The following is a 14,458-nucleotide window of genomic DNA, read 5'->3' as shown; positions in this document are numbered from 1 at the left end:
CACCTCCCACAAATAATCCCACTCCACTCTATCAAATGCTTTTTCGGAATCCATCGCCACCACTATCTCCGCTTCCCCCTCTGGTGGGGGCATCATCATTACCCCTAGCAGCCTCCGTATATTTGTATTCAGCTGTCTCCCCTTCACAAACCCAGTTTGGTCCTCATGAACCACCCCCGGGACACAATCCTCTATCCTCATTGCCATTACCTTGGCCAGAATCTTAGCTTCCACATTCAGGAGGGAAATGGGCCTGTAGGACCCGCATTGCAGCGGGTCCTTTTCCTTCTTTAGGAGGAGCGATATCGTTGCCTCTGACATAGTCGGGGGCAGCTGCCCCCTTTCCCTCGCCTCATTAAAGGTTCTCATCAGTAGCGGGGCCAGCAAGTCCATATATTTCCTATAGAATTCAACTGAGAATCCGTCTGGTCCCGGGGCCTTCCCCGCCTGCATGCTCCCAATCCCTTTCACTACTTCCTCCGTCTCAATCTGTGCTCCCAGTCCCACCCTCTCCTGCTCCTCCACCTTAGAAAATTCCAGCTGATCCAGAAAACACATCATTCTCTCCTTCCCATCCGGGGGCTGAGCTTCATATAATCTTTCGTAAAATGCCTTGAACACTCCATTCACTCTCTCCGCTCCCCACTCCATCTCTCCCTCCTCATCTCTCACCCCCCCCATCTCCCTCGCTGCTCCCCTTTTCCTCAGTTGGTGGGCCAGCACCTGCTCGCCTTCTCCCCGTATTCGTACTGTACACCCTGTGCCTTCCTCCATTGTGCCTCTGCATTACCCGTAGTCAACAAGTCAAATTCTACATGTAGCCTTTGCCTTTCCCTGTACAGTCCCTCCTCCGGTGCCTCCGCATATTGTCTGTCCACCCTCAGAAGTTCTTTCAACAACCGCTCCCTTTCCCTACCCTCCTGCTTTCCTTTATGTGCCCTACTAGATATCAGCTCCCCTCTAACCACTGCCTTCAGCGCCTCCCAGACCACTCCCACCTGTACCTCCCCATTATCATTGATTTCCAAGTACCTTTCAATACACCCCCTCACCCTTAAACACACCCCCTCATCTGCCAATAATCCCATGTCCATTCTCCAGGGTGCCCAATACATATTCTGTCATGAAGCCTTCTGCTCTTGAGGTTGCTAGATATCAACTAGCCTACCTTGCTTCTGAGGGCCTGGCAATTATGTTTCACTTTAATTCTGCCATCTGTATATTTGGCTGTCTGCCCCTATCAAATTCCTTGTCTCTAGACATTAGCATGTGTCTACCTCATTGATCTCTCAATCTTCTAGATAAGATGTTTCTACTAATAGGGGATTCACATCTGGTCTATCTTGTTACTGGGAAAGACACATCTCATCTGGCCTTTTGTAGCTGGCTATTGCTCGGCAGATTTCTAGTGTAGCCACCTGGGTTGGCCAATTCCCGACGTAAAATGGAGAACAGCAAAGGCTGAAGGGAAATTCAGCCAACACAGGCAGAAACTAGCAGGTGCAAGTTTACTGTGTATTAAACTCTGCAAAAGCCCAGACAGCATCGATACCAGCAACCATCTGCATAATAATGTAGCGGCCATCTACATACTAATGAGCGATCCCCGGGAACAATCAAAACATTTGAGATAAATAAGGCCAAGCCAGACTCCTCGGCGCCAGCAGGAGCCAACACAAAAGAGGTTAACGGACACCTAAAGACCGCCCATCGATCAGGGAACCGCTCCAGTATTGGAGAAATCAAACCAAGCGATTGGAACGAAGTCCAATCACTTGGAACCAGGTACGGGGTCCGCCCCGAAAGGCGGGAAGCCCCTGGGGACTATAAAGTAAAGCCTCCAAGTTCAAATCATCCTTCTTGACAGGGTCACTCAGCAACGCAAACCAACCCTTGACAGTGACCTGTCCAGCTACCGCCAAAGAACGCAAGTCTCAAGTCAACGCTCGCTATGAGACAGGCGCTCCTAGCTACCAGTCCATACCAGCTTTTGAGTCCCGCAGACTCAGAACCCGAACGAAAGGCTATTTGTTCCCCTGACCTGGTGGGCCAGTCCGAAGCTAAGTATTGGCCTGTTAGTGATAGAAATAGCTTAGAAAGTAGAGTTTATGCATGAGTAGATTTGACTGTGTGTAAATAAATGTGCTTTTATTTGAATCATACTAATTGGTGTACTGAGTTATTGATCATTACTTGAACTTGAACCTTGTGGCGGTATCATAAAGATACCTGGCGACTCTAGAGCAAAGGTTATAAAACAGAGCCAATTGAACCAACCAAAAGTTAGCAACATATTACTGGCGACATCCTGACGGGACCCGATCTAGAAGTGGCTCAACCACTCCGGGAGAACCCAAAAATTTGAATTAGAGATCCAATTGGGAACAGAAAACCACAAGTGTTCAAGCAGTTCTGATCAATCCTCATAATTCGGAAGTGTGTTAAATGCTGTTGCTCTTTTTAGCCTTAGTTTTATTACCTCTGATTATGTCACCTTTGCTCACGAGTCGCCAGGTATCTTTCTGATACCGCCACGTGGTTCAAGCTCGAGTTATGATTAATAAGTCAGCACACCGCTTAGTAAGATTGAAATCAACGGTCATTTATTATATACAACAATTAATGCTTACACAATAATCCAACTATCTATATAGAAACCAATCACTACTGGCCAATACTTAACTTTAGGAAGGGCCCACCAGATCAGGGAAACAAATGGCTTATCGAATCGGATCTGGCCCGTGGGATGCAAAAGGCTGATACGGGTCGGTGGCTAGGAATCTCTATCGGGTAGCGATCGCCGGAGTCAAACTTACGGTTCTTTGCTGAAGGATCTTGCGAAGGCTGCGAGCAGGTGAAGAAGGGAGAGAGAGAGAGATCTGAACTTGGCCCCTCACTTTATAGGGCCCAGGGGCTTCCCGCCTCTCGGGGCGGCCCTTGACCCTGAGTCCCAAGTGGTTGGACTTGTTCCCAATCACTGGGTTCGATATGTCCAATAACGGGGCGATTCCTCGATCGTGGGGTGGTCGTTCATCTGTCTTTGTCTCGGCCACTGCTGGCGCCGACAGGTCTGGTCCGGCATTCAATTGCTAATATGTTGCAATTGTTCCCGGGGATAGCCGATTAAACTGCAGATGTCTGGGTTGATGTGCTGCTAATAGTCTGGAGTATCGATCTGGGCCGACTTCCCCAGAGCCAAATACGCTATTCTGTCTGCAGCTGTCCGTTTGTGTCCTGTTGGCTGCTTTTCCCATCAGCCTTTTCGGTTAGCCATTTTAAATCGGGTTTTGGCCAAATTAATAGGGAATCAGCCATTTTAGGTGGCTACAATGCATGCATAACTAACAGGGCGATAAGGTAATACTGATAGATTTTTGTTGCGACAAAACTGTTGGGAGTTTGTATTCCGGAAAATAGCGAAAGCCGTACCCGTAATTACAGCACCGCCTTAATACCCCCTGTTCCAAATTTTTTTAAAAGCATTCAGAGAAGAAAGATGGCAGTGCAGGCAATGCAACGCCTCATGAACCCAGAAGAATTCGTGGTCGCAGCGACCAGCAGCAGTAGAGTAGGACAGTGTCCCGCTTGGGAAGAGGAAATCAGAAAGTACCTCAAAGGGAAAGGATGGCCCCTTTGGAGCGAATTCTGTAACAATGAGGAAACAGGTCCCGGGAGTATAGGACATACTTAGTGGGAGAACCTGAGCGAGATTCACAAGAAGAGCTTAGGAAAAGCTCGCAAGCCGATGGCAATCGTGTCCTGTTTGGCACATTTGCGAGGCACAGAGGAGGTCGTTAGGACGCTCCAGAAAGAGATAGAAGGCACACATCGAATGAGCAAGGTCGATGTCAGTGAGGTAGAGAAAGAGAACGGAGAGTTAAGGAGGAAGTTCACAGCAAAAGACGGAGAGGTGGATGATGCCAAGCGGGCACACCAGTCTTGTCTGGCGTACTTAAGCAGCTTCCAATCCCAGTACGAAAAGGCCTATCAGGACACGCAACGTGCAGTCCTGGTACAAGAGGAAACCGAGAAGCAGGTAGAGGCATTGCAGAGGCAGTGTAGTGACCTGAAGGCGGCGTTAAGAGCACTCCATGCTGCCACCACGGAGCAAAGACAAAGCTCATTAGACCATGCAAAGTGCCGGAAGCAGATTGCAGAACTGCAATCTCTGATTTCAGTTCAAAAAGGATTCCAGGAAACATTTGGATCACAGCTAGATGAGGAAGACGGCCCTGATTGGGAAGAATTGAGTGGGACAGCGCAGAGATATGTTCAGGGAACATGTGCGCAGGGAAAGCCCCAGAAGAGAAAAGCGCCCCAACCCCCCACAGAGCAGATAGTTCAGGTACCAATGAACCCAGTCACCGCCCACCGCACAGCCACATCTGACGACACGGAATTTCTGTACACCACCCCCTTAACAGTGACCCAATTACGGGACGTGTGCAATAAAATCAAACCGTTCCTCCCCACTTCAGACCCCCACCACTTCTTTGCCAGAGTAAAGCAGCAGGCGGCCATGTATGGCCTGGACGAGCGTGAGCACATAAAGCTCACAGTTTTGAGTTTAGACCCTTCGGTCGTAGCAGCCCTTCCCGACCCACAGAATGTAGGAGGAGGCACCCTTGCAGAAATGCATACCGCGATCCTAGACGCGATCGGGTATAACAGGGGTGACCCCGTAGATGACCTCAATAAGTTCAGGCAAAAGAAAACCAAGCACCCCACAGCGTTTGATGGACGCTTGTGGATCCATTTCGCAGCAGTTTTCGGAGACTTAGACCGCGCCCATTTGTCCCCAGACAACATGGCCAAATGGACCCGCACCCTTATCTCCCATGCCACAGAAACAGGACAAAAAGCTTGTGCGAATTATGACCTCTCAGAGGAGGCTCATAATGAGAAATGGGTTGTAAAAGGATTGTCCCGCACCTGGGAGCAATCTGTTCAAAACAAACCCACCAACAAAAATCCCGAAGAACAGCAGGCAGAAGCAGACATACAAGCAGTTAAAACACACCAGAACCCCGCATGGGTAAAAGGCAAGAAGAGCCCCCCACAAAAGTCACAGGAGTGTTACAACTGTGGACAGTTAGGACACTTTGCAAGCGAATGCAATGCCCCACGAAAGCCACAGAGAGCCCAGAAGGCAGGCACCCTGAATAAGAATAAGACAGAGCCCATACGTAGTGTGAGCACCCTTTCAGATCAGACGGACCTGAACGGAACGGACTGACGGTGTTCGGGCTCCCCCAGTTGGGTCTGCGACACCCTTGGGATAGGTCCGGCCGACCAGTAGTTGCAGCAAAGATACGGGGACAGCCCATCGAGTTTCTCTGTGACACAGGAGGGTCCCGCACCACAATCAATTCCTCCACCATGTTTCAAAAGGACACGTGGCCCACTACAGCCACCATCACCCTCAGCGGCTTTACAGGCCACTCACAGCAGGGACACATCACAGCCCCTGTACCCATTCAAATCGGCAACATCACCACCAAGCACCCCATAGTTTTAGTCGTTGTACCCCACACAGCAGAACACATTTTAGGCATAGACTTTATGAATTCCCACAACCTATCCTTTGATCCAGTCAACCAGTGTGTCTAGAAAATGGCAAAATCCGCAAGAGCCCCCGCAACGCTCACCATAGGAGAATATGCAAACAAAATTAGCGCAGTAGGCAAATTTTGGTTTGACCCGACTACGATTAGCACGGACAAGCAGGTTAGGGCAGTTTTACAAAAGAACAGGACAGCATTCGCGACCCACAAACACAACTGTGGCCGGATGACTGGTTCAGTACAAATCACAGGACCTGACCCTAGACCCCAAAAGCAATATGGATTTCCCCAAGAGGCAGAGGGAGAAATCACAAAAGTAATAGACAGCTTATTAGAGCAGGGCGTACTTAGATCAGTAGCCTCCACTAATAATGCCCCAATTTGGCCAGTGAGAAAGCCCGATGGTTCATGGCGACTGACCATCGATTACCGGGAACTCAACAAAGTCACCCCTGCAGCAGCCCCCATGGTAGCCACAAGTCCCGAGACCATGCTCAAGCAGGGACTCAATTCCCGATACTTTACGGTTTTGGATATCAGTAATGGATTTTGGTCCATTCCATTGGCAAAGGCGTGCCAGTACAAATTTGCCTTCACCTTTAAAAATCAGCAGTACACGTGGACATGCCTTCCACAAGGATTCCGCAACTCCCCCTCCATTTTCCACCGACAGCTGGCAAATGGTTTAGCCAAATTTTCTCGCCCCGAATGTCTGGTCCAGTACATAGATGACCTACTACTGCAGGCAGACACCAAGGAAGAGCACATTGAGCTTCTGTCCGAACTCCTGGAACTCCTACAAGCAATTGGTTGTGAAGTTAACCTCAAAAAGGCCTAGATTTTGGAAAACAAGCTGATATCTTTGGGTACAATTATCACACACGGTAATCGCGAGATCGAGCATAAAAGGATTGACTCGATTGCCAAATTGCCCCTTCCCCAGAACGTTTCAGCCCTCCGGTCGTTTTTAGGACTGGTTGGCTACTACCGAAACCACATTGACGGTTTCGCCAGCAAGGCAGCACCCCTCTCAGACCTCCTAAAGAAAGGAGCCCCCTGGGAATGGCTTCCGCAGCATACGGATGCTGTGGACTCTTTGAAAAGAGCACTCATTGCAGCCCCCGCACTACAAGTTCCAGACCCGCTTTCCCCCTATGCGATGGAGGTAGCAAGCACAGACCGCACCCTTTCGGCCGTGCTCCTCCAGGAACGGCACGAACAGTTAAGGCCCGTGGCTTACGCCTCCAGAGTTTTAGATGCTGTAGAGCAGGGATTTTTAACCTGTGAAAGGCACCTGCTCGCAGTTTTTTGGGCAGTACAGTATTTTTCTTACATAACCGGACTAAACCCCATCACAATCCTCAGAGAACACACCCCCACCCAACCTTTACTTGACGGACGACTCAAGGACGGTACAGTTAGTCAATAAGAGCAGCCAGATGGACCCTTCTTTTGCAGGGATGGGACATCACTGTTAAAAGACCAAGACCCACACTTTTTTAGCTGATAACTTACTGTACCCCGGAACTCCCCATGAATGTGAAATTATGTCTCCACACCACAACACAGGCCCCTTTATTGCTAAAACACCCCCCAGAAAGATAGGTAGTTCAACCCAGAGCCCCAAGCACACAGACACGTGCGGATATATGTGGATGGTTCTTCCACAGTATTAGAAGGGAAGCGCATAACAGGATGCGGCATTAACGTCAGGGACGCGCCCTAGAAGAAATAGCAATAAAACTTCCAGGACACTTAGGCGCGCAGGCAGCAGAACTTGCGGCCATCGCATACATAGTGGAACACCCAGATTCCTTCCCCAGCCCAGCAGACATATATTCGGACAGCCGTTATGTCTGCAACAGTCTTACGGAATTCCTACCTCTGTGGAAAGCAAGAGGATTTGTTTCCGCAAGACGGAAAACCCCTCCCTTCAGCCCCATTGCTCCGTCACATTTTAGAGCGAGCACTTTGGAATAGTTAAAGTTCGGAGTCACCATCATTCCTCCTCCCCTGAAAATGTAAAGGCCGACGCATTGGCAAAAGCAGGTTCCAGGCACGGATATTTTTGGACACCCCCCGAAAGCGCACCAGTGACTGCAGTTCAGGTCTCGCAGACTAATATCGAGGATTTAGTGCAGGCCCAGAAGCAGGACAGCAATCTCAGGGAGATTTTAAAAGAAAATTTACGGCACCACACATGACGGTGTAGTGTTAAAAGACACCCTTGATGTGGTTCCTGAACAGGACAGGAATCAACTGATTTCTTTGTTCCATGACAGTCATGGACATCAGGGAATCGATCCCACTACAGCCCACCTCAGGCAGCTCTGTTGGTAGCCGAGTTTAAAAGGTGATGTAACTCACTACGTTGAGAATTGCCTTATCCGTGCCCAGAACAATCCGGACAGATACGCCAAAAAGGCTCAGCTTAGTCACACCCGACCCGTCAATGGCCCCTGGACTAACCTCCAGATTGATTTTATAAGACCATTGCTCCCTTGCAGGAATGGTTATAAATATGTACTCGTGGTGATAGACACGTTTACCAAATGGGTGGAAGCATTCCCAACCAGAACTAACACGGCAAAGACCACAGCCAAGATTTTAACCCACCACATCTTTACGAGATGGGGACTCCACCGCAGCATTGAATCCGACCAAGGTTCCCATTTTACGGGACGTGTCATGAAGAACGTCCTCACGATATTTGGCATTACCCAAAAATTCCACATCGCATACCACCCCCAGTCAAGTGGTATCGTGGAGCGCATGAATCGGACCCTAAAATCCACCCTCAGAAAAATGGTCCAGCAAAACAACACCACTTGGGATTCAGTCCTCCCTTTTGCGCTGATGTTTTTGCGAAATACAGTTTCAACTTCCACAGGTTACACCCCACACACCCTCGTGACCGGACGCCCCATGAAAGGCACAGAATTTTTATTAGGATTAGATTTGACCAGCCCCGAAGTGATGGCCCTCACACACGAGAAAGCAGGAGAACAATTAGTGGCGAATGTTAAAACGGCTCAGCTAGCAGCCGCAGTGAAATTGGGCACAAGAAAGAAACAGAGCAAGGCCTGTTTCGATAAGACAGTGCATGTGACTGAGTTCAGTGTAGGACAGCAGGTCATGCTCTCCGTATACAACCCCAGCACATTCCTGTCACCAAGTATTCGGGTCCGTACTCCATTGCGGACAAAGTAAGCCCCTCCGTGTACAAAATAAAGTACCCCAATGGAAGGACTGCATGGTTCCATATCAACCAGCTTAAGGCATATGGAACACAGTCTAACCAAGCACATCACGTCATGCTCGATGCAGCAGACCACGCCCCGCCCACAGCCAACATAACCCTACCCTCCCCCAACACGTCCAGCCCAGCCACGGACTCAACCCCGACTCCACCCCCGAACTCTAGACTCCGCCCCGGAACGCCCACAGACTGCAGCAGCTGTGACTTGGACGATAGCCACAGCATGCCTCCCTATTATCCCCATGCAACAGGACCCACACCCAGCGAATCCGACCACGATTCGAGTGATCCCTTCATGATCACTTTCCTAAACAAACCCCACCACCGACCTACAATGACGACCCCGTTTCCGTCCCCACAGAACTAGACACCACCTTTTGGCACCGAGATAATTCATACAGACTCGTCTGGAATGACGAGAGGGATCCCAAATCACACCATGCAGCCCTATCCGCCCTGATACATTCGAGAGTTTGGCATCTGGGAGAAGATGACGACTTTGAGTCTGACTCCCAAAACGAGAACCCCTTTGCGACCCTGTTCGCAACCGATAACTGAGGTGTGCAGATGATGTTTTACAAAAGGAACCGCTTGGGAGAAAACGGGGTCCTTTCTGATGGAACCTGCAGCATGGTTTATGTCGTTTGTAACGGTATTGTTTAAATGTTGTATGTAAGATTGGAAAAAATTTTCCCCACAGCCCCACGCCTTATTTTTCGGCCGAAACCTCTGAGAACTTGTCAGCACGCTCATCAGCAGAAACCTCTGAGAGCTTGCCAGACCCCCGTTCGTAACTGCCCTTCTGGTTCGAAGGAAGAACCAATACGGCAACCCCCCACGATGATTACATTTCTTGCCCATTCTGGTCGGTTGCTCAGGCAGTGGAGAAACGGCATTGGGACCCGCCCTGCCTGGGAACCCCCCTCTGGTCAGCTACGCTCGGGTAGAGCAGACACGGCATTGGTCACCGTCCTACCTGGGGACTCCATCCAAATCTTACCCTTCGCGGCCCACACGCACCTCATTTCGGCAATTTTTGTTCAAAACGTTTTGTTCTGTTTTCAGGTAACCCTTAGGTTGCCAACCCTCTGCTATTTACATCCTCAAACATTTGGATGGTAAATCGCAAAGCCTGCGAGACAGCTCGCACTGTTTCAGTATTTTTAAGTGTGTCTTGTCCGAATATTCGGTTTAAAAAAAAAATGAGGGAGTCACAAATAGTGACCAATTATAAAGGGAGTAATTGGCACTAAAGGACAGACCGGCTATCATACGAGATATTAAACCAAGATAGTAACAGACACTATGCTTGATCCCACAGAACCCCAGAAGCTCCAAAGAGAAGAGAAGAGAAGTGAAGAGAAAAGAGAGAAGAAGAACCATGAGGACATCCTCCGTGTTGCTCATCACCATAATGGACATTTGGTTGCGTGCGAACGCGAACCCCCTGACCCCAACCCCCCCAGCTGTTAATGATTCACTTCCCCATAGTACCCAGAGCCCAGTCACAAGCCACACCACACCATCTTGGTGTGACAGGTTTATAACCTGGTACTCCCTGTCCTACTTGATAGAATCCCTACTGGTATTGGCGATACTCTGCTGCATCGTGCAGACTATTCGTCTTGAGGAAATGGCGAAGGAGAGCCTACCGCGCTCGCACCCCGGTATATAGGAAAAGATCCCCTATTTTCAGATATAACCAGACCCCCGACCCCCGCGATCTATAATAAAGAACATTTGTTTACGTTTTTTTTGTGAATAAAGAAATGTGTTTCATGAGCGATTGTACAAATCCTGAGCTTGACTGCCAAGCTAGGTCAAATGTGAATAATGCTGCCATGATTTTGTTTGTATTGTTTAGAAAGTTAGTATGATTGAATGTTTGAGTGAGTATAGTTTATTAAGGACAGTGTTAGAGGTACCATTTTTCTTATTTTGTAATGCAGGTCCCTGTTTGACATAGCGCCACTCAGAATTGTCAGTTAAAAATTTCTTGCATAGTTATGGTCAGTGTAGAGGCCATAGACGAGTGCTCGTCGGGTCAGGGAATGAAGAACAACGCAGTTATGTGATCCTTCACGCTTCGCGTTAGGATCACAAGGAGGGAGTGTAGCCACCTGGGTTGGCCAATTCCCGACGTAAAATGGAGAACAGCAAAGGCTGAAGGGAAATTCAGCCAACACAGGCAGAAACTGGCAGGTGCAAGTTTACTGTGTATTAAACTGCAAAAGCCCAGACAGCATCGATACCAGCAACCATCTGCATAATAATGTAGCGGCCATCTACATACTAATGAGCGATCCCCGGGAACAATCAAAACATTTGAGATAAACAAGGCCAAGCCAGACTCCTCGGCGCCAGCAAGAGCCAACACAAAAGAGGTTAATGGACACCTAAAGACCACCCATCAATCAGGGAACCGCTCCAGTATTGGAGAAATCGAACCAAGCGATTGGAACGAAGTCCAATCACTTGGAACCAGGTACGGGGTCCGCCCCGAAAGGCGGGAAGCCCCTGGGGACTATAAACTAAAGCCCCCAAGTTCAAATCGTCCTTCTTGACAGGATCACTCAGCAACGCGAACCAAACCTTGACAGTGACCTGTCCAGCTGCCGCAAAAGAACGCAAGTCTCAAGTCAACGTTCGCTACGAGATAGGCGCTCCTAGCTACCAGTCCATACCAGCTTTTGAGTCCCGCAGACTCAGAACCCGAACGAAAGACCATTTGTTCCCCTGACCTGGTGGGCCAGTCCGAAGCTAAGTATTGGCCTGTTAGTGATAGAAATAGCTTAGAAAGTAGAGTTTATACATGAGTAGATTTGACTGTGTGTAAATAAATGTGCTTTGATTTGAATCTTACTAATTGGTGTACTGAGTTATTGATCATTACTTGAACTTGAACCTCGTGACGGTATCATAAAGATACCTGGCGACTCTAGAGCAAAGATTATAAAACAGAGCCAATTGAACCAACCAAAAGTTAGCAACACTACCTATTGGTCAGCATATCGCATTCTGTTATGTTTTGTTAAATTTGTATTTCTGTTGTTGTTAGACAAATCCATGACAAGACAACCATATCGGCAATGTGTGTAGCTTGAGCAACTTCGGTTCAGAGTTGCTGAGCAGGAATCCGAATTTCTGGCAGTGCGAGGTCCACAGATATGCAGGTTAAGTGGATTGGCCATGCTAAATTTCCCCTTAGTGGCCAAAGATGTGCAGGTTAAGTGGATAGACCATCATCGATGTGCGGGGTGATTGGAAAGCGCGGTAGAGGACTAGGCAGAGTGCTTTTTCAGAGGATCGGTGCAGACTCGATGGGCCGAGTGGCCTCCTTCTGCTCTGTAGGGATTCTATGGATCGGGGGGCGGGGGGGGAGGAGTGTGTTACCTGGACATTTTGTTGCAGGAGGCAGTCACACTCCTTTGCTTCGATAGAACTTCACAGTGATGGTCAGGGACAGGAGGCTGTGACTGCAAGTCAAGCAGATATGGGGAACCAGCATACAGTGATGGAGGAACCTCAGCCCTTGGCTTTAACCAACAGGCACAAGGTACTTTTTACCTGTGTGGCTGAGAACAAGAACTGCCCGGTGGATGAAAAACAGACCACAGCGGCATGGTTCCGGAAGTCATTCAATTGTGGGGTGAGGAAAAGAAATGTGATAGTAACGGGGGACAGTATAGTCAGGGAATAGATACCACTCTCTGCAGTCACAACCAGGAGCTCTGTAGGGTGTGCTGCCTGCTCAGTGCCAGGGTTAAGGCCATCTCTTCATGGTTGGAGACAAACAGAGTGGGAGAGGGAGGACACAAGAGGACATGTAAGATCGAGGCATAGATAGAACTAAGAATCATATTCTTTTTTTTAAACATAAATTTAGAGTACCCAATTCATTTTTTCCAATTAAGGGGCAATTTAATGTGGCCAATCCACCTAGCCTACACATCTTTGGGTTGTGGGGGCGAAACCCACGCAAACACGGGGAGAGTGTGCAAATTCCACACGGACAGTGACCCAGAGCCGGGATCGCTCGGCGCCGTGAGGCAGCAATGCTAACCCACTGCGCCAACATGCTGCCCTAAGAATCATATTCTGTTGAGAAAGTTTGAGGAGTTAAGGTTCAAGTTAAAAAACAGAGACTTAAAGGTAATTATCTTTGGATTGCTATCTGGGCCACACACCAATTGGCATAGGGTTAAACAGGTGGCTGTTAAACAAGTTAAACACATGGCTCAGAGAGTGATGTAGGAAGAAGGGCTGTCGATTAATGTAGCACTGACACCAGTACTTGGAAAGGGAGAGCTATTCCATGGGGATGGGCTCCACCTAAATGGGTTGGGACCAGTATCCAGGTGAATTGGATAACTAGGGCTGTTGATAGGGCTTTAAACTAGCAGAGTGGAGGGAGGGTTTGGATGAAGGAAGTTTTAGAAATCCAAAGGAAAAGGTCACGGCAATTGCGCAGTGTAGTGATATGGTTAAAGACAAGCACAGTGTGGCAAGAAGACCAGAAAGATTAGCTATAATAATGACTGAGGCTCATGCTGGAAATAGTATTAAAAATAAGGCTCTTTGACTGAATGCCCCAAACATCCGCAATAAAATAGATGAACTGGTGACAGAAATAGAGATATGTCACTTTGATCTAACCGGCATTATGGAGGCATGGTTGCAAGGTGACCAAGTTCCAGGGTACACAACATTTTGAAAACGCAATATGAAAAAGGAGGCAGGGTAGCCCTGATAGAAAAGATGACGTAAGTGTGAGATGAATTACTTTAGTTGTAAGAATAGAAAAGCAGAGTTTTGTTTCAAAAGCGTGAAACTTGTAAATGTTGATTTTCAGAAGTACTTGGGTGTACTCATAAGAAAAACAGAAAGTTAATATGCAGTCGCAGCAAGCAATTCAGAAGGGGATGGCATATCAACCTTTCTTGCAAGGGGTTTGGAGTAAAAGCTTAAAGGAAGTCTTTGATGTGAGCACACCAGGAACATTGAATGCTGTTTTGATCTCCGAATTTGAGGAAGGACATACTTGCATTGAAGACATAACAGCGAATGTTCACTGGATTGCTCCCTGGGATGAGACGGTTGTCCTATGATGTGTGGATTAGTAAATTGTGTCTATATGATGTATGGTTTATAAGAATCAGAGGTAATCTCATTGAAACATACAAGCTTCTGAACAAACTTGGCATTGTAGACACCGAGGGGTTGTTTCCCCTGGCTGGAGAATTGAGAGCACAGGGGCACATTCCCAGATGATCATTTAGGACCGAGATGAGGAGAAATCTCTTTGCTCAAAGAGTTGCGAATCTTTGGAATTCTCTATTTTGTTGTCGATGCTCTGTTACCTTGCATATTTAAGGTTGATGTAGGCAGAATCTTGGTCTCTCAGCGAATCAAGAGTTATGGGATTCAGACGGGCAAGTGGAGTTGAAGCTGAAGATCAGCCATGATCAGACTGAATGACGGAGAAGGCTTGAGGGGCCTTGTGGTCTACTCCTGCTCCTGTATCTTATGTTCTTAGGCCATCCTACTTGGTGCAAACAGCAATGGTTTTGGTGAACATAAAACTTCAATGCCAGTTGATGCAGCAGCTTTTAACAAACATGGGAGGCGGTGGTGT

Source organism: Scyliorhinus torazame, chromosome 9 (assembly GCF_047496885.1).
Source record: "Scyliorhinus torazame isolate Kashiwa2021f chromosome 9, sScyTor2.1, whole genome shotgun sequence".
Lineage (NCBI taxonomy): Eukaryota > Metazoa > Chordata > Chondrichthyes > Carcharhiniformes > Scyliorhinidae > Scyliorhinus > Scyliorhinus torazame.
Note: the sequence above shows the minus strand (reverse complement) of the source record.